The sequence below is a fragment of the Vipera berus genome, assembly GCF_964194415.1.
Source record: "Vipera berus genome assembly, chromosome: 3".
Taxonomy (NCBI): domain Eukaryota; kingdom Metazoa; phylum Chordata; class Lepidosauria; order Squamata; family Viperidae; genus Vipera; species Vipera berus.
This window is the reverse complement of record NC_138204.1, coordinates 9086086-9106085: the sequence shown is the minus strand read 5'-3', so window position 1 is coordinate 9106085 and position 20000 is coordinate 9086086. Positions and strand designations below refer to the sequence as shown.

The 20000-nt window shown below is 43.8% G+C and overlaps 1 protein-coding gene across 1 annotated transcript in view; it reads left to right on the top strand.

Moving 5' to 3' along the window:
- Positions 1-20000, top strand: part of LOC308666312 (neurotensin receptor type 1-like) — a 34899-nt gene that overhangs the window by 4367 nt on the left and 10532 nt on the right. The window lies entirely within an intron of this gene.

Below are 20000 nucleotides of genomic sequence, written 5' to 3'. Positions count from 1 at the left end.
CGTCTCTTCATTAAACTACTAGTTTACCAGTTCTTGCAACTTTGTTTTAATACAGTAGATTGTGACATATCCTGGTGCCTTATTTCATGGAGCTTTACAGGTGAACATTTTGAAGCTAGTGCCCAGTGCAGTGTTCACAAAAACTGTTTATTCTGCATAAACAGGATATCCCAACTAATAGACATGCTGTTGCATTTTGTACCAGTGGTAACTTCTCAGCACGCAGCTGCCTTGAGAGCCGGTAGTAAGAGTCCTATTAGGAGACAATCAAAATGTGAGTCACAATTGCAGCAAAGACTGCAGGCTGGTGATGGGTGTCCCAGCTACAGCTTGACCATTGTTTTCACCTGTCGCTCTGTCAGGAACTGTGAATCCAGAAGGATCCCCAAATTGCAGCTTTTTCAGTTGGAATATAACCCTAAAAAGGCTTATTGAAAAGTCATGTTTCTTCCTGATCAGCAGCAACTCTGTCTTGGTATGTTTTAATCTAAATTAACCTCCAAGCATCAGTTTGAGATCTCCACAGCATTGGTTCAAGACCTCCCTCACGTTGCCATGTATCTAAGTCAGGGGTCTTCAACTTTAGCCCTTTTATGACTTGTGGACTTCAACTCCCAGAATTCCTCAGCCAGCATGCCTGGCCGAGGAATTCTGGGAGTTGAAGTCCACAAGTCATAAAAGGGCCAAGGTTGAAGACCCCTGATATAAGTGGATATTATTGCAGAAAAAGCTTGCAACCTTTCACTGCTATAATTAGGGGGTTCCGATTCCATTTTAGAGGTACCAAAATACTGGAAATGTTCCCACGGGAATTTCAATCCATTTACATTTGAATATGCTACTATTTACCTGTGCATTTACAAACTGAAACCTAAATTGTGGAGAAGGTTGGGGTTAGCCTAGAAATCAGAAGGCTGTGAGTTCCAGTCTTACCTGATGCATGAAAACTGATTGGGAGACTTTGCGCCAATCACTAGGCCAGGGGCAGGCAACCTTGGCTCTTTTATGACTCGTGGACTTCAACTCCCAGAAAATTCTGGGAGTTGAAGTCCACCAGTCATAAAAGAGCCAAGGTTGCCTACCCCTGCACTAGGTGACAGTGAGTTCTATTCCCTCCTTAGTCTGGATGGGTGACGTTGGGCCAGTCATCAGGAGACTGTGAGTTCTAGTATTGCCTTCAGTGTGACCACGTGACCATGGGGATGCTGTAATGGTCGTGTGAAAAAAATGGTCATAAGCCACTTTTTCCGCTGCCATTGTAATTTTGAATGGTCACTAAATGAACTGTTGTATGTCGAGGACAACCTGTTAGGGGAAAATTGACACAAAAATTGCACACATATATATATATATATATAGGGACGCGGTGGCTCAGTGGGTTAGGACGCTGAGCTTGTCGATCGGAAGGTCGGCAGTTTGGCGGATCGAATCCCGAGTGCCGCGTAACAGAGTGAGCGCCTGTTACTCGTCCCAGCTTCTGCCAACCTAGCAGTTCGAAAGCACGTAAAAATGCAAGTAGAAAAATAGGGACCACTCCGGTGGGAAGGTAACAGCGTTCCGTGCGCCTTTGGCGTCCAGTCATGCCGGCCACATGACCACGGAGATGTCCTCAGACAAGCGCTGGCTCTTCGGCTTTGAAACGGAGATGAGCACCGGCCCCTAGAGTCGGAAACAACTAGCACGCATGTGCGGGGGAACCTTTACCTTTTACCTTATATATATATATATACCGAATTTGTACAAAACTGCATCCTATCAGGAAAACCTGCTTGCAAAAAGAGTCAGTATTCACGTGTTTGAACCCAGACGGACAAAATGTAATCTGCACTTCAAAGGAAGATAATTTCAGACATGAGATCTGCAAAATGAAAAATAAAAATGGAGTTTCCCCCATCCCTGAGGGAAGTGGGAAAGGGATGAAACGCTGGGATCAATTTTCCATCATCTCGTAAGACAAATTGGCCGCCCTAGATGACAGGGCGTAATAGCTTTGTTATCCAGGAACATAGAAAGTGACCTTTTATGAAACCAAATTATTGGTTGAAATAATTCAGTACAGACTCAGCTGGAGAAATCAGGAGTTTTTCACAGCATTTCCAGGGGGAAGGGTCAAAGAATAGATTCCACTTTCCTTAATAGGATATTTTGTCTTCCTAAATGATGTGGATTAAATCTAGGAGCCCCCTCAACTTCTAATGAAAGTTTGGGTTAAAACCCATCCAAGCCACTTTTCCAATTCCAAGATCATCAATGGTGGATATTATTTTATTTATCCCATTTATAGAGTATCCATTCAGATGTTTTTGGGTGGCGCCCGGACTGGAAACACACACGAATGAAGGCAAATATATGAATCCCAGGATAATGTTGCAGGATCCAATCATGGTCGGTCACTGGGATCAGAGGTTTAGTCTACCTTTGGTCCCGATGGCTAACCCAGATTGGATCCTGCTAGAAACATACAGCACAACAATCAAATGCGAGGTCCTCCGTGCTTACTGAGCTGGATTGTTTTCCTACAGACGTTTCATTACCAAACCAGCTAACACAGACATGTCAAACACAAGGCCCGGGGGCCAGATCCGGCCTGCGAAGTGGTTTCATGTGGCCCGCGAAGCCATCCTGGAAACAGTGAGGGAACGGCCCCCGCTGCCTTGGCTCTGTCCCAGGCCGGCCAGGAGCCAATGTACAATTTTGTGGTGGTCATCTATGCTGAAATACATTTAGTCTTAGCTCCACAAGGCCATCTGGAAACAGTGAGGGACCGGCCCCTGCCGCATCGGCCCCGCCCCCTGGGTGTATGCTAGGGAGGTATCACCCTTTGTGAGGAATGAAGAAATGCACCATTGCCTGGAAGTGGCCAGCACATGGCCCTGCCTACTTCGGGCAGGCTAGGGGCTGGGCAGCATTGTGCTTCTCTTCAGATTTGTGCCACCCGGCTCAGCCTCTTGGCACTCAGCCGATGGTACATTTCTTCATTCCTCATGAAGGATGACACTTCCCCAGCTTTGTTTCTTGCCTGTTTTTCTCCCTCCCTCATCTCAAATATTTTCCCATCACTCTGTTCTTGGAAGGAAGGAAGGAAGGAAGGAAGGAAGGAAGGAAGGAAGGAAGGAAGGAAGGAAGGAAGGAAGGAAGGAAGGAAGGAAGGAAGGAAGGAAGGAAGGAAGGAAGGAAGGAAGGAGAGGGAGGGTCTGAGGGAAGTCCTGCCTTAGTCCTTCCCTGCTGCCCTTTCACCATCCCCTTGCCCCCTCCTCCTGGCCTAACCTGGGTGGTCTCCCATCCTATTGCTAAGGAAGCTTTGGAAACAAAGCCAGGTCTCCTCACATGGAGAGGAAGTGGGCCTCCCTCTTGACGTTGCCCTCATACCCATCATGAGCAACCTGGCTAAGGAGAGCAAGCACAGCAGCTGGACACCCCCTTGGGGAAGTGAGGGTGGGCTTAGTGCTGCGGGTGCTTGAGGGCTAGGCTGGGCATTTGACCTCCGCATCACCATCCAGCCTCCCCCCCCGCATGGCCTGAAAGGAACAGCGAGGCTCCTCCAGTGGACCATGCCTCGGCACTTGCCCCAGTCCCATCTCCTTCTTCCAGAGACCCTCAGATTTGTCCCACTCCTACCCAGACCCCCATAGGCAGCATTGATGCAAACAATGTAGAGCTGGCCATGCCCACCCAGTAGGTCACACACACTCCAGCCACACCCAACCAGTAGGTCATGCCAACCCTGGCCACACCCACCCGGCCCCTCAAGGGTAACTGCAATGCTGATGCGGCCCTCAATGAAATTGAGTTTGACACCCCTGAGCTAACATCATCAGTGCTAGAATTGAGGGATGTTCATTGGGAGGAGGAGGGGAAGGAGGAGGAGGAAGACTGTGGTGACCTTGGTGCTCTCTGAGCTTGGTTGTTTTCTGCAGACATTTCATTACCAAACAAAGTAATATCATCAGTGCTACAAGGCAGTGGCGTTTGCTCTCTGTTTATGTACATGTGGCTTGCCCTGTCATTCTTTGTGGGAGTGTTCCTGGTGGTTCCTTAATTAGGCTGTGGTTATAGTAAAGGCGCTAGCCACTTGTATATATAAAGAGAGCAGACCTCACTCCCTTCTAGCACTGATGATGTTACTTAGGCGGCGAATGAAATGTCTGCAAGAAAATCACCAGGCTCAGAGAGCACCAAGGACCCCACAGTTCAATCCTGAGCTACAAATATTTTCTTCTGTCGACAACTGTCAGAATCATAAATAGGAAAAAGAAAATCTAGCCAAGGGAAAAACAAACACAGCAAAACCAGCCCCATAATTGGCTCACATCATACATCAGCCAGATTGTAAAGTTCATATAAAAGGGAGTAGGGTTAGAGCTGTTAGGATTTCCAAAGGATGCTATTTCATAGGACAAGCATTATCTCTTGGGTCATACAAATGGAATGTAGAATAGAATAGAATAGAATAGAATAGAATAGAATAGAATAGAAGAGAAGAGAAGAGAAGAGAAGAGAAGAGAAGAGAAGAGAAGAGAAGAGAAGAGAAGAGAAGAGAAGAGAAGAGAAGAGAAGAGAAGAGAAGAGAAGAGAAGAGAAGAGAAGAAGATTAGATTAGATTAGATTAGATTAGAGTAGAGTAGAGTAGAGTAGAGTAGAGTAGAGTAGAGTAGAGTAGAGTAGAATAGTACAGAACAGACAGATTATAGAATAGAATAGAGTAGAGTAGAGTAGAGTAGAGTAGAGTAGAATAGAATAGAATAGAATAGAATAGAATAGAATAGAATAGACAGATTATAGAACAGAATAGAATAGATAGAATAGAATAGAATAGGGAATGCAACAAAACAGAACAGAACAGAACAGAACAGAACAGAACAGAACAGAACAGAACAGAATAGAATAGAATAGAATAGAACAGATTATAAAAAAGAATAGAATAGAATAGAATAGAATAGAATAGAATAGAATAGAATAGAATAGAATAGAATAGAATAGAATAGAATAGAATAGAATAGAATAGAATAGAATAGAATCTGGAAGGGACCTTGGAGGTATTCTAGTCCAACCCCTTGCTCCAGCAGGAGATTCTATACCATTTCTGACAAGTGGCTGTCTAGTCTCTTTTTAAAAAGCTCCAGTGATGAAGCACCCACAACTTCTGAAGGCAAATCGTTCCACTAATTAATTGTTCTCATTGTCAGGAAATTTCTCCATAGTTCTAGCTTGTTTCTCTCCTTGATTAGTTTCCATCCGTGGCTTCTTGTCCTGCCTTCAGGTTCTTTGTCCCTGAAGTATATTGGACCACATCTGGGATAGGAGTGGGCAGCCTGTTCCTTTAGAACAGGCATGTCAAACTCGCAACGCCCCGGGACATCACGCGAGACGTATCACGACTTTCCCCCCATTGCCGGCAATGGGGTGGGCGCAGTTTAAGGATGACGCGTCCAGCCCCACCAACCCCTGCAAGAGTTTCAAAAAATCCTTTGCAAGTGTATTATGTATCGGGTTCTGAAGTGTAGAGAAGACGCCAGGCAGTTGAGTACAAGTGAACTATTGCATTATTGGCAATCTTGTCTGTATTGGGGAGTTAGGGCGTACGTGCAAGCTTATATACTTTCATGCAACCAATTAGATTGAACCTAACAATCCTAACTACCAGAAGTACAGGCAGGATTTCGAAGAGGCAGAGGAACTAGAGACCAAATTGCTAACATACGCTGGATCATGGAGAAAGCTAGAGAGTTCCAGAAAAACATCTACTTCTGCTTCATAGACTATGCTAAAGCCTTTGATTGTGTGGATCATAACAAACTGTGGCAAGTCCTTAAAGAGATGGGCATACCAGACCATCTTATTTGTCTCTTGAGAAACCTATATGCGGGCCAAGAAGCAACAGTGAGAACTGGACACGGAACCACTGATTGGTTCAAAATTGGGAAAGGAGTCCGGCAAGGCTGTATACTGTCGCCTTGCCTATTTAATTTATATGCAGAGCACATCATGAGAAAGGCAGGGCTAGATGAATCAAAAGTTGGAATTAAGATTGCCGGAAGAAACATCAACAACCTAAGATATGCAGATGACACCACTCTAATGGCAGAAAGTGAAGAGGAACTAAAGAGCCTCTTGTTGCGAGTGAAGAAGGAGAGTGCAAAACTTGGGTTGAAACTAAACATTAAGAAAACCAAGATCATGGCATCTGGCCCTCTCAATTCCTGGCAAATAGATGGGGAAGAAATGGAGGTAGTGACAGATTTTATTTTCCTGGGCTCCAAGATCACTGCAGATGGGGACTGTAGCCAAGAAATTAAAAGACGCTTGCTCCTCGGGAGGAAAGCCATGGCAAATCTAGACAGCACACTAAAAAGCAGAGACATCACCCTGTCAACAAAAGTGCGTATAGTCAAGGCTATGGTCTTCCCAGTTGCAATGTATGGCAGTGAAAGCTGGACCATAAGAAAGGCTGAACGCCAAAGAATTGAAGCCTTTGAACTCTGGTGCTGGAGAAGACTCCTGCGAGTCCCTTGGACTGCAAGGCGATCAAACCGGTCAGTCCTAGAGGAGATCAACCCTGACTGCTCTTTAGAAGGCCAGATCCTGAAGCTAAAACTCAAATACTTTGGCCATCTAATGAGAAGGAAGGACTCACTGGAGAAGAGCCTAATGCTGGGAAAGATTGAGGGCAATAGAAGAAGGGGACGACAGAGAATGAGGTGGCTGGATGGAGTCACTGAAGCAGTGGGTGTGAGCTTGAATGGACTCCGGAGGATGGTGGAGGACAGGAAGGCCTGGAGGAACGTTGTCCATAGGGTCGCGATGGGTCGGACACGACTTCGCAACTAACAACAACAAACAATCCTGCCACTAAGACTCCCGCCAGAACTGTTAGAGTTCAAACATGTGAATAGTTGCTTTCCCAAAACCTAATACACAACAAAGCCAATGACAAGTAGTCCTCAACTTACATCCGTTTAGTGACTGTTTGAAGTTACAATGGCACTGGAGAAAGTAACATATGACCAGTTTTCACCATTATGACCAATGCAGCATCCTCATGGTCCTATGATCAAAAGTCAGATGTTTGGCAACCGACTCATATTTATGACGGTGGCAGTGTCCCAAGGTCATGTCATCACCTTTTGTGACCTTCTGACAAGCAAAGTCAACGAGGGAAGCCAGATTAAACTTAACAGCCGTGTTACTGACTTAACAGTTGCAATGATTCAGTGAGCAAGAAAGATTGCAAAACTCAGTTAACAATCGTCTCACTCAGCAACAGACGCTTTGGGCTTAGTTGCAGTCGTACATTGAGGACTACCTGTATATGGGTTGGAAGGGATCTTAAGGGGGATCCAGCCCAATTTGGTCTTCAATGTAGGAAGCCGCTAACCCAGAAGTCCCCAACCTTTTGGGCACCAGGGACCGGTTCCATGGAGAAACGTTTGTCCACGGACTGGAGGGTGCGTGGTTTTGTGTGCTGCCTGCATCCCATGGATGGGGCTTTGCTTGTTTGTGCGGACCAGTTGCTGGCATGTTGCAGCCCAGTACCGGTCCACAGACTGGGGGTTGGGGACCCCTGGGCTAAAGCATTCCTGGCAATCCAACTCATTTTATGAATCTCCAATGAGACAAATTCATCTCCTCTTTAGAGAGACTCTGCCATTGCTTCCTACCTTTTACAGTCAGAAAAATCCTTCCTAATATTCAGCCAAAAATCTTAAAAATGGAGCAAAACTCACTTAATAATCGTCTTGCTTAGCGAGACAGAAGTTTTGGGCTCAGATGTGTGTGTAATCTGAGGACTGTTGTACTGTGTCTGAGAAAGAAAGCTGGTTAGCATTTACCCTTGATCAGGATAAACAATAGAGTTGTTTCAAGAAATATATTGTCAATGTATTTCCTGCAGCTAAGTGGCTTCGGTCTGGCCTCTCAGTGAACCAGTAAAACAGGAAGCACCACCGTCTTTCTTTCAAATATTCCAATTACTCCCCTCGCCCTCCAATAAATATAATCTCCAGGACATTTGGGCAAGTAAATTTGATTGAAAACGGCTGCACAAGTGCAGTCTAAATTAATTATCAGCCCACTGATTAAGAGCAGCTAAGGACTGCTCTTTTGATTGAAAACAGAACCACCTCCCAAGGCTGGGCAAATGAACTTATTATGGGACAGCTATCATAAAACGTTTACTGTAAAACAACTCGGAGCACAGGGCAACTATAAAATTACCAGACCGAGAATTAAGATAACCATAAGGCAGAGGAGAAAAAAAGGTGGGGACAATTTGGCCCCAGAGAGGAATTTTAAGAGGAATATTGGGTTGACAAAGGACCAAGTAAAAGACTAGAGCAGGGGTCTTCCAGCTTGGCCCTTTTATGACTTGTGGACTTCAACTCCCAGAATTCCTCAGCCAGGCACGCTGGCTGAGGAATTCTGGGAGTTGAAGTCCATAAATTATTAAAGGGCCAGGTTTGAAGACCTCTGATCTAGACCAATGGTGGGATTGAAATATATGAACAACTGATTCTCTGTGTGAATGCCGCTTCCGGAAATCCATCCTGGGCCTGGGCAACAAAAAAATTTAGTTACCGGTTCTGTCAGGAACTGTGAATCCAGAAGGATCCCCAAATTGCAGCTTTTTCATTGGAAATATAACCCTAAAAAGGCTTATTGAAAAGCCATGTTTCTTCCTGACCAGCAGCAACTCTGTCTTGGTATGTTTTAATCTAAATTAACCTCCAAGCATCAGTTTGAGATCTCCACAGCATTGGTTCAAGACCTCCTTCACACTGCCATGTATATAAGTCAGGGGTCTTCAACCTTGGCCCTTTTATGACTTGTGGACTTCAACTCCCAGAATTCCTCAGACAGGCATGCCTGGCTGAGGAATTCTGGGAGTTGAAGTCCACAAGTCATAAAAGGGCCAAGGTTGAAGACCCCTGGACTAGAGGCTGAAGTGGAAATAAAAGGGGCAAAAATGCATACTGCTAATCCTTAACATACGACTGTAATCGAGCCTGCACATTATATGCTCTTATGCCTTAATGGTTGTAAAACAAGTCTGTCACATGACCAACCCAATTTTGCAACTTTTTTTTTTTTGGCAGTGGTCCTTAACAGACTAACAGAGTTGGAAGGGATCTTGGAGGTCTTCTAGACCAGATCCATAGAGAAAGGTTTTTCCAAGGACCGGTTTGTGTGTGTGTGTGTGTGTGTGTGTGTGATTTTATGTGCTGCCTGCATCCCGTGGATGGGGCTTTGCTTGTTTGCACCCCCCAGTTTCTCACATGCCGTGGACCGGTGCCGGTCCACAGATCGGGGGTTGAGGACCCCTGTCCTATTCTATTCCAGACAAATGGCAGTCCAGTCTCTTCTTGAAAATCTCCAGTGATGGAGCGCCCATGATTTCTGGAGACAAGCCATCCCACTGGTTAATTGTCCTCACTGTTAGGAAATTTCTCCTTAATTCCAGTTTGCTTCTCTCCTTGATTAGTTTCCATCCGCTGTTTCTTGTCCTGCTTTGTCCTGCCTTCAGCCACACAAATTAAGGGAATGCAGCAGTTCTAAAACAAACATGGTGAATTTGAAGCAAATGCCGTGGCCGTTAAATGATTCAATGGTTCACTATGGGGGCATTTTTTCCCCCCAAAACTCGAAATGCCAGTTTTTGACAAACCATCATATAACATGGTTACATCCTACATGTAGCTGTAGGATGCTGGAAATGGCCATAGATGCAGTTGGCTTTCCTCTCCCACTGTATGTCATGTGTGTTCTCTTATTTCACTCTGTACACTTAAAAATGTAAGAGGCAAAAAGGACTGAGACAAAGTTATGGAAATGCAGGCATCCTACTAACATATCCATCAAAAGACCAAGATTGGCCACAGATACATAGTCAGTGTCTGCTCAGATGCTTACACAGATTTATGACTATATGCAGATGGTAGCAAGATGATCAAAATGAGGTTTTTGTTGTTAGTTGCGAAGTTATGTCCAACCCAGGCCTTCCTGTCCTCTACCATCTTCTGGAGTCAATTTAAGCTCAAGCCTACTGCTTCAAAAATGAGGTTAATAAAGTCATATAAATGAATAATAAGGGACGCGGTGGCTCAGTGGGTTAGGAGGCTGAGCTTGTCGATCAGAAGGTCGGCAGTTTGGCGGGTCGAATCCCGAGTGCCGCGTAACAGAGTGAGCGCCTGTTACTCGCCCCAGCTTCTGCCAACCTAGCAGTTCGAAAGCACGTAAAAATGCAAGTAGAAAAATAGGGAAGATGAGGGGATGCAAAATTATACATGCACAGATCCTCATGTAGTCTTAATATGCTGAAATGAGGACCCAGATTGTTGGGGGCAATAAGCTGACTTTGTAATAATGCCGCTTGGGGGCCCCCCGAAAGCCCTAATAAGCAGGCATATACATAGAATGAAGGCTATTGCTAAGCACATTGATTTGTGCTTAGATTGTAAGCCGCCCTGAGTCTTCGGAGAAGGGCGGGATATAAATGGGATTAAATAAAAATAAATAAATAAATAAATTTATATGTATAGATTTATATTATTTGGCTGACTGCAAAAGAACCTTTGAAATATGGTGCTGGAAAAGACTCATACAAATCCCTTGGACTGCAAGGCGATCAAACCGGTCAGTCCTAGAGGAGATCAACCCTGACTGCACTTTAGAAGGCCAGATCCTGAAGTTGAAACTCAGATACTTTGGCCACCTAATGAGAAGGAAGGACTCACTGGAGAAGAGCATAATGCTGGGAAAGACTGAGGGCAAGAGAAGAAGGGGACGACAGAGAATGAGGTGGCTGGATGGAGTCACTGAAGCAGTAGGTGTGAGCTTAAAGGGACTCCAGAAGATGGTAGAGGACAGAAGGCCCGGAGGAACGTTGTCCATGGGGTTGCGATGGGTCGGACATGACTTCGTAGCTAACAACAACAATTTATATTGAAAAAGTAATGTGAGTGAAAAAGTAATCTTCAGTTAGGAAGATTGGGCAATTGATGTGCTACTTTATCTAAGGGCTCTTGTGGCTATTACTGTAGATTGATTACCTTTGGCTATGATCAAGAATAGGATTAATGAGTGATTGCTAGTAAGATTAATAAGTGGTTAAGACATTAGGTTAGAAACCAGGAGACAGAGAGTTCTAGTCCCGCCTTAGGCATGAAAGCTGGCTGAGAGTCTTTGGGCTAATCACAAGGAGATGGTCAGTGCTAGTCCCGCCTTAAGCATGAAAGCCAGCTGAGTGATTTTGTGCCTATCACCAGGTGACTGTGAGTTCTAGTGCCACCTAGGCATGAAAGCTGGATGAGTTACTTTGGGCCAAACTCTCCAACCCACCACACGAGCTGTTGCTGTGAGGAACATAGGAGAAGGAAAGATAGATAGATAGATAGATAGATAGATAGATAGATAGATAGATAGATAGATAGATAGATAGATAGATAGATAGATAGATAGATAGATAGATAGATGGATGGATGGATGGATGGATGGATGGATGGATGGATGGATGGATGGATGGATGGATGGACGGACGGACGGACGGACGGACGAACGGACGGACAGGTAGGTAGGTAGGTAGGTAGATAGATAGATAGATAGATAGATAGATAGATAGATAGATAGATAGATAGATAGATGGACGGACGGATAGACAGGTAGGTAGGTAGGTAGGTAGGTAGGTAGGTAGATAGATAGATAGATAGATAGATAGATAGATAGATAGATAGATAGATAGATAGATAGATAGATAGATAGATAGATAGATAGATAGATAGATAGATAGATAGATGATGGATGGATGATAGATGGATAGATAGATAGATAGATAGATAGATAGATAGATAGATAGATAGATAGATAGATAGATAGATAGACGGATGATAGATGGATTGATTGATAGATAGATAGATAGATAGATAGATAGATAGATAGATAGATAGATAGATATTAACAAACAAATAAATGAATAAATAAAATAAGTGATCCTACTTAAGCATTGTCATATTAGCCTACAATGTGTCAGTGTCTGGTACCACCTCTTCCAACTAACACATTTTATTAAAAAGCGTAAGCTTTTCACCTTCTGATAAACTGATTTATGTGCTATCAAGTTGGTGTCCACTCTTAGTGACCACATAGATGGTCTCCTGGCTGATGTCTCCCTAACCTGCTCTGATGAATAAGATGTTCTCATAGATGAGAAACAGTTACTTCTGATCCTTCATCTGATCTCACATAGCTGGCATTTTCTCCCCCTCATGTAGCAATTTAGAAGTGAGATTAACCTCTGGCTTTTTCCTTCTGCAACCCCTTAGCTTTCCTTCAAGTTGTTCTTTCTATCATTTGGAAAACACCCAGAGATGTCAATTTGAACTAGCATTTCTCCCCATCTCAAAATTACATTTCTTTACTTACATTGTCAGATTCTCTCTCCTAAGGCAACAGATCGCTGCTTTATATGTGCATTAAGTGATTGATTCACAAAAAGCACAGCCGAATAGGGGGGAAAGTTCATTTTGCACGTGTTTTTTTGAATGCAAAAATCTAGAATGTGCAGCAAAATACAAAGACTTGCTGCTAAATATTTCTCTACAAAGGAAATCAACCTTGACTGTTCTTTAGAACAGGGGTCCCCAGGCCCCAGGCCCCAGCCTACTACTGGGCCATGAGCCGTTTGAAACAGGGCCATGGAAGTGTCCTCATTTGCTTTGCAGACTGGCAGGGAGGGGTGAGAGAAAATGGTTCCACATGGGCAGTGGGCAAGCTCACATGCACGTATGCTCCATTTCCATGCGTAGTGGGCACTCATGCCCATTGCTTGCACAAAAGGAGCTGCTTGCACACAGGTGTGGTTGCCAGCCACTTGCATGGAGCTGTTCCACCCACCCTCCACCGGTCCACAAAGTCAGAAAAGTTGGGGAACCGTACTTCAAAAGGACAGAAGCTGAAGCTCAATTATTTTGGCCACCAAATGAGAAGAGAGGACTCTTTGGAGAAGACCCTGATGATGTCTTGGGTATGTCTAGTTTAATGAAGAGAAGGACGAGGGGTGACATGATAGCACTATTCCAATATCTCAGGGGTTGCCACAAAGAGAGAGTCAAGCTATTCTCCAAAGCACCTGAAGGCCGGACAGGAAACAATGGATGGAGACTAACCAAGGAGACAAGCAACCTAGAACTAAGGATAAATTTCCTGACAGTGAGAACAATTAACCAGTGGAACAACCTGCCTCCAGAAGCTGTGAATGTTCCAACACTGGACATTTTTAAAAAGAGACTGGACAACCATTTGTCTGAAATGGTATAAGGTTTCCTGCCTGAGCAGGAGGTTGGACTAGAAGGCTTCCAAGGTCCCTTCCAATGATGATGATGATGATGATGATGATGATGATGGGAAAGATGGAAGGCAAAAGGAGAAGGGGACGGCAGAGGATGAGATGGTTAGATAGTGTCATGAATGCAATAAACTTGAATTTGGGCAAACTCCAGGAGACAGGTCTAGGACAACTCACCACAACCAACTTGCCATGGGCAACTCTATGTGGCCAACTCACCACAGGATAACTCTCTATGGTCAACTCAACCTGGGATAACTCACCGTGGGACAATTCAACATTGTATTAGTCATTTCATTTAGTTACTTTTGCTATCGGTGACTACATTTTTGTTGAAATTATTGTAACTCCTGTATTTCTGGATTGATGTTATTTTATTATTATGGGCCATGGCTCCCAGTGGAATTAATTTAACTTTTAGATTTGTTGAATTGTCCTGTCTTGAGTTGTCCTGTCTTGAGTTAGCCATGGTGAGTTGTCCCACTGCAAATTGGCTATGACAAGTTAGCCATGGAGAGTTGGCCATGTTGAGTTGGCCACGGCAAGTTGACCCATTCCACCAGGAGACAGTGAAGGAAGGGGTTCCCAGTAACCCATGGTCCATGGGGTCATGAAGAATCGGATACAATTTAGTGACTGAACAACAGCAAGTAGCAAATTTCTCTGCTATTTCCCCCCAAAACCTCCTATTACTAGGGATGGAGATAATTATGATTGGTTGCACAGTCAGCCAGATGTTTAGATTGGATCTGGCATTTTTATCCATGTATCGAGTCCTTCCCAAGCAGCTGGGGTAGGAAGATGTTGTTGTTTGATGGTGTTAAAGATATCATTGCAGCATGTAAACTGTTTCCAGTCAAGCTGCCTTTTGCAATTGATGGTGGTTTTGCCAATGCTGAGGGTGTTCAAGTGCTGCTCCAGATGTTTTAGGATTGCACCCAAGGTGCCTATTACTCTTGTTACTATGTCATCATCATTAACTTTGGAGGCCATGAGATGCATTGAAAATATGGCAAAAAAGCATATTATGTTTTCCAGCTTCTGAATGTAGTGATTCCAAATCTGTGTCTTAGAGATATTCACGGGGATTAAATTATTAAGGTTGTTATGACTTTAAAATGTCTAGTCAAGGTTATTTCATCCCCGTAGCCAGTCAGCCAAAAACACTTATTCATTTATTTATCATTTATATAATAAATATTATTAGAAAAAGTCAAAAGGAATTAAGACTATCACATTTTATCACATTTATCACAGCTATCTGGTGGGTAACAAAATTAATTATTAAATTCTTTTATCAAAACAAATACTCAGATATTCTCACATGAAAACATTTACCCTGAAATAGGTAGGTAGTCCTCAACTTAGGTGTCAAAATTGGAACCAGAATTTCCGTCGATAACCAAGGTGGCTTATTAGGTGCATCGTGTCCAAATTTATAATCACTAACAGAATAGCAGAGTTGGAAGGGACCTTGGAGGTCTTCTAGTCCACCCCCCCTGCTCAAGCAGGAAACCCTGTACCCAAAATTTTTGTTACTAAGCAGGTCTGTTCTTGAGTGAGTTTTGACCCCCTTTTATGACTTTGCTTGCCACACTTGTTAAGAGAATCACTGCAGTTAAGTGAATCATGAAGTCATGAAGTGAATCTGGCTTCCCCCATTGACTTTGCTTGTTGGAAGCTGGATGGGAAGATTGCAAATGGTGATCACTCGACTGTAACCATCATCAGTGCATGCTGGTTGCTAGGTGCCCCAATTTTGATTTTGTGCCTGTGGGGATGGGGGAACTGTCCTAAGCAGAATAGAATAATTACTTTATTCTACACTAATCAGCATACATTAAAATAAGATATATGTTTTTTGCATACAGCTCTCAAAGGCTAACCACCTCCAATATACACTGCATATACATAACAAAGGGAGGAGGTGGCTCAGTGGGTTAGGAGGCTGAGCTTGACGATCAGAAGGTTGGTAGTTTAGCGGGTCGAATCCCGAGTGCCGCGTAACAGAGTGAGCGCCTGTTACTCACCCCGGCTTCTGCCAACCTAGCAGTTCGAAAGCATGTAAAAATGCAAGTAGAAAAATAGGGACCACTGCGGTGGGAAGGTAACAGCGTTCCGTGTGCCTTTGGCATCTAGGCATGCCGGCCACATGACCATGGAGACGTCCTCGGACAAGCGCTGGCTCTTCGGCTTTGAAATGGAGATGAGCACCGGCCCCTAGAGTCAGAAACAACTAGCACGCATGTGCAGGGGAACCTTTACCTTTTTACCTTATACATAACAAAAGAAATAAATAAAATAAATTATGCATATACCCATATACACACACATATGTGCAAAGACTGGTTATAAATACCATTTTTCAGTGTTGCTGTAACCATGAATAGTCTCTAAACAAATGGTTTTAAGTCAAGAACTAGCTCTATTAGCACATACAGGTAGTCCTCTACTTACGACCAGTTATTTAATGGCAAACATTTGGGAAAGGAGATTCAGACTTACAGCCACGAGATTAACTTAACAACTTCCATAAAAATTGGTTGTAAAAGTTGGGTTTGGTACCTCGAGTTAGGACAAGGATTTCAGTCCCACTTTTGATTGTCATTTGAGGATTAACTGAATAAGGATCCAGCAACAAGATCAAATCACATGACTTAATGTACAGTACCCATCAAATTTCTTTACATTGCAAACATAGAAAATGTGAAATCTAAATGTTCATATACGTTCTTTAGGAGGCCCCATAAACTTAACACATTTGATGAATTAATTTCAACCTCAGGTTCAAAGAAAAACATGCATCCATTGATGTACTCTTATTGTATATTCCAATTCTTTATGTCATTAATTATAAATTTAGGCGTGAGCCTAAATGGACTCCAGAAGATGGTAGAGGACAGGAAGGCCTGGAGGAACGTTGTCCATGGGGTCACGATGGGTCGGACACAACTTTGCAACTAACAACAACAATCATAAATACCAATGATTTAATGTTAAATATATTTTTAAGTTTGCAATATCAGCTCAATTTGATTTCAAAGGCAGAGCTATCAAAACATGCTTAAGGTGATTATACAGACTTACAACCACTCATACGCATACTGCAGCCAATTTTGGTCACCATATCACAAAAAAGATGTTGAGAGTTTGGAAAAAATTCAGAGGAGAGCAACTAAGATGATCAAAGGCCCGGAGATTAAAACATACGAAGAAGAGCTGCGGGACTTGGGTTTGGCCAGTCTAGAGAAAAGAAGAAATAGGGGAGAGATGATAGCAGAGTTCCAGTATCTGAGGGGCTGCCACAAGCCAGAGGGGGCCACATTATTCTCCAAAGCACCAGAGGGAAGGACGAGAAACAATGGTTGGAAACTGATCAAAGAGAGAAGCAACCTGGAATTAAGGGGAAACTTCCTGTCAGTGAGGACAATCAACCAGTGGAACAGCTTGCCACCAGAAATCATGGGTGCTCCATCACTGGAGATTTTTAAGAAGAGGCTAGGCATTAACCTGTCTGAGATGGCATAGATTCTCCTGCTTGAGTAGGGGGCTGGACTAGAAGACCTCCAAGTTCCCTTCCAACTCTACTCTACTCTACTCTACTCTACTCTACTCTACTCTACTCTACTCTACTCTATTTAGTGACCCTTGGAAATTACAATGGCACTGATTATCGTTTTTCATACATATGAGTGTTGTAGAATCTCCATTTGTTATGTGATCAAAAATCAGACACTTAACAACTGACTCATATTTATGATGGTCACAATGTCCCGGGGTCGTGTGATCACCTTTTGCCACCTTCTAACAAGCAGAGTCAATGGAGAAACAAGATTCATTTAACAACAGTGTTACTAACTGCAGTGATTCACTTACAGTAACAAATGTGGCAAGAAAGGATGTAAAATGGGCCAAAATTCACTTAAAAACTGTCTCGCTTAGCAATGGGAATTTTGAGCTCATTTGTAGTCATAAACTGAGGACCACCTATATCATACTGAACTTATAGGAAGTGATAGCTCCAGTTTAGCTTACTTTGGTCAGACTTCAGAGCTTGAATCTTGTGTCCAGTTTTGGTCACCACAATGTAAGATGGATGCTGAGGAAGTAAAGAACGAAGAGAAGTAAAAAATGGTGGTGAGAATCTTGGAGGCTAAATCTGTTAGATGTTTTTGTGCCAGCCATGGCAGTTCCCCAAAAGGTCATCAGATGGGAGCAAAGAGGCATCTTTGCTCCCACTGGTGGGTCAGGGGTCTCCGGCCCCTGCAGCCCCATTGGAGAGAGTTTATGGTCCCCCAGCCCCCTCACTCTCATTGGTAAGGGAGGGGCTGGGGACCCCCATAAAAACCTCTGCTCAGGGGCTTTCTTCTTCAAGCTCCCTCTGGGAATGATCCATGAGCTCAATCCAGGCATGGATGCCTCCATGCCAGGGAACTCTTTCCCTTTACTCTATCTTTAAATAAAGCTTCATCTGATTGCATCCCTGCGTGCTGCCTTTTTCTTGGAAGCACCTCAATGAACCATCGGTCTCATGAGGCCATCTCACAAAATCCTAATCCTAAGTTGATTAAAATGACTTGGTACATTTAGCCTGAGGAAAAAAAAGATGAAGGGGAGGCAGCCTTCCAATTAGTGAAGATTTTTCACAGGAAAAAGTGTGTGAATTTATTCTCTATAGTGCTTGAGAGTATGACAAGAATTGCATCACAGAGAGGTCCAGATCAAAATAAGGAGGAATTTCCTGACTAGGAGAGCTATTTAAGCTCTTCAAAAACCATTTCCTGGAGGTCTATAGAGATTTGCAGTCATCCAGGTCATGGTTGTCCCGAAGGTGCTTTTTCAAGAAGCAACTCGACTTTCTTGGTTTTTCCCTGAAGACATTTCACTTCTCATCCAAGAAACCTCTTCAGTTCTGGCTGGAGGGTGGAGATGGAAGGATTTATATTCAGACAAGTGGCTGTCTAGTCATCTGGTCATTAGTCCTGCTTCTGAGAGTCATTGAGGCCCCTTGGAGGTTTATCTCTGCCCTCAGGGTCACCCGAATAGTGTGCAAATGGATATGGAAGCCTTTTGGAATTGCTGAAAGGATTGTGTTTCCTGGAGTTATGGATGGCCCATCACTGAAAGTTTTCACAGTTAGATGGCCATTTGCCTTGGAGAGGAGATAGGACTAGAAGACCTGCAAAGTCCCTTCCACCCTTATGATTCTAGGGTCCTATGAACACACCCTAATCCGGTCAGGCAAATTCACTTAGTCATCTACAAAGAAAAGAACCGGTACAATAGTGTTGACCAAGAAACTTCTTCAGCCCTGTGTCCTTTTTGCTTCTGCATCACAACATGGACAGGGATATCCACAGGGTTAAAAAAAAAGTCTGGATGACAGCCACAACAGCACAATTAAAGTCCCATTGCTTACACAGTATATGTGTTGCAGATACCTGTGACTAGAGCAGGGGGTCTTCAAATTTGACAACTTTAAGACTTGTGAACTTCAACTCCCAAAATTCCTCAGCCAGCCAGGGCTGGCTGAGGAATTCTGGGAGTTGAAGTCCACAAGTCTTAAAGTTGCCAAGTTTGAAGACCCCCTGGAGTAGAGTGATCAAAAATTAGAGGAAAAGTACGTGGTCAAAATATGCTCCACTTCCGTCAGTCTGATCTGGACATGAGGGGTCCTTGATACTCTCTGAACTTGGTTGTTTTCTTGCAGATGTTTCATTATCCAAACTAGGGAACATCATCAGTGTAAACCCCACTCCCTTCTAGTTGGATATTGAAACGTCTGCAGCAAAGGCACCAAGAAAGCACAGAGAATCCGTCATTTCAACCCGGAGCTACAAATACTCTCCTTTATTGGTAACCTGAACTTGTAAACATTTTCTCCCTCCAGATTTTTTTGGGGGGAGGGTGGGGGAAGAGAACATAAAGAAGGAGCAAACTCTTAGCCTTCTTAATAATGTCAGGAAGATGAGAACATAGAACAGCGGCACTGAAGAGCCTTCAGTTTTGATTCCTGTGTCAGAAAAAGAGGGCTGGATTTGATGACCCCCGTGGGTCACATATTGGGATTAGAAATCTGTGGAGGGTCTGAGGAAAATAGGGAAATTTATACTCTTTGAAGAGAAGATTGGGTGGGGACCTAAGTGCACTTTCAAGGATCAGAAAGTTCCAGCATAAGAAGATCAAGACCAGTTTTTATTGTCACAAAGTGTAGGGCCAAGAAAGACCTTGTTATTGTTCTGTACCAGCCTGCTACCGGCCTTGCAGAAAAGGCAACCCCTTTATAAACGGCAAGAGGCTGGAATACGTCTGCCAAATTTATTACAAAAACAAACAAAACACATACCAAGATACCGGAGCTTTGAAACACTATTGGAGCGGTTGCTTTCAGCAAACCAGCCCTCCCCAAACATTCCCTTTATAAAGAGTTCAGGGCGTGGCCTCTCTTTGCCTCCTTCCGAGAAGCCCCACAGCCTTCCTCTGCTTGCTCCTACTTGACTGCCTCCTGCGTCGGGCGTCCTTGAACAGGGCCAGCTGTGGGTCATCTTCATCCACACTGTCAGGCTCACACAGCTGGGTCTCCATGGTGACCAAGTGGGAGGGGCCTGCCTGAGGGCTATCATCAGCAAGATCTTCAACACCCCCCTCCTCCTCTGAGTCATCG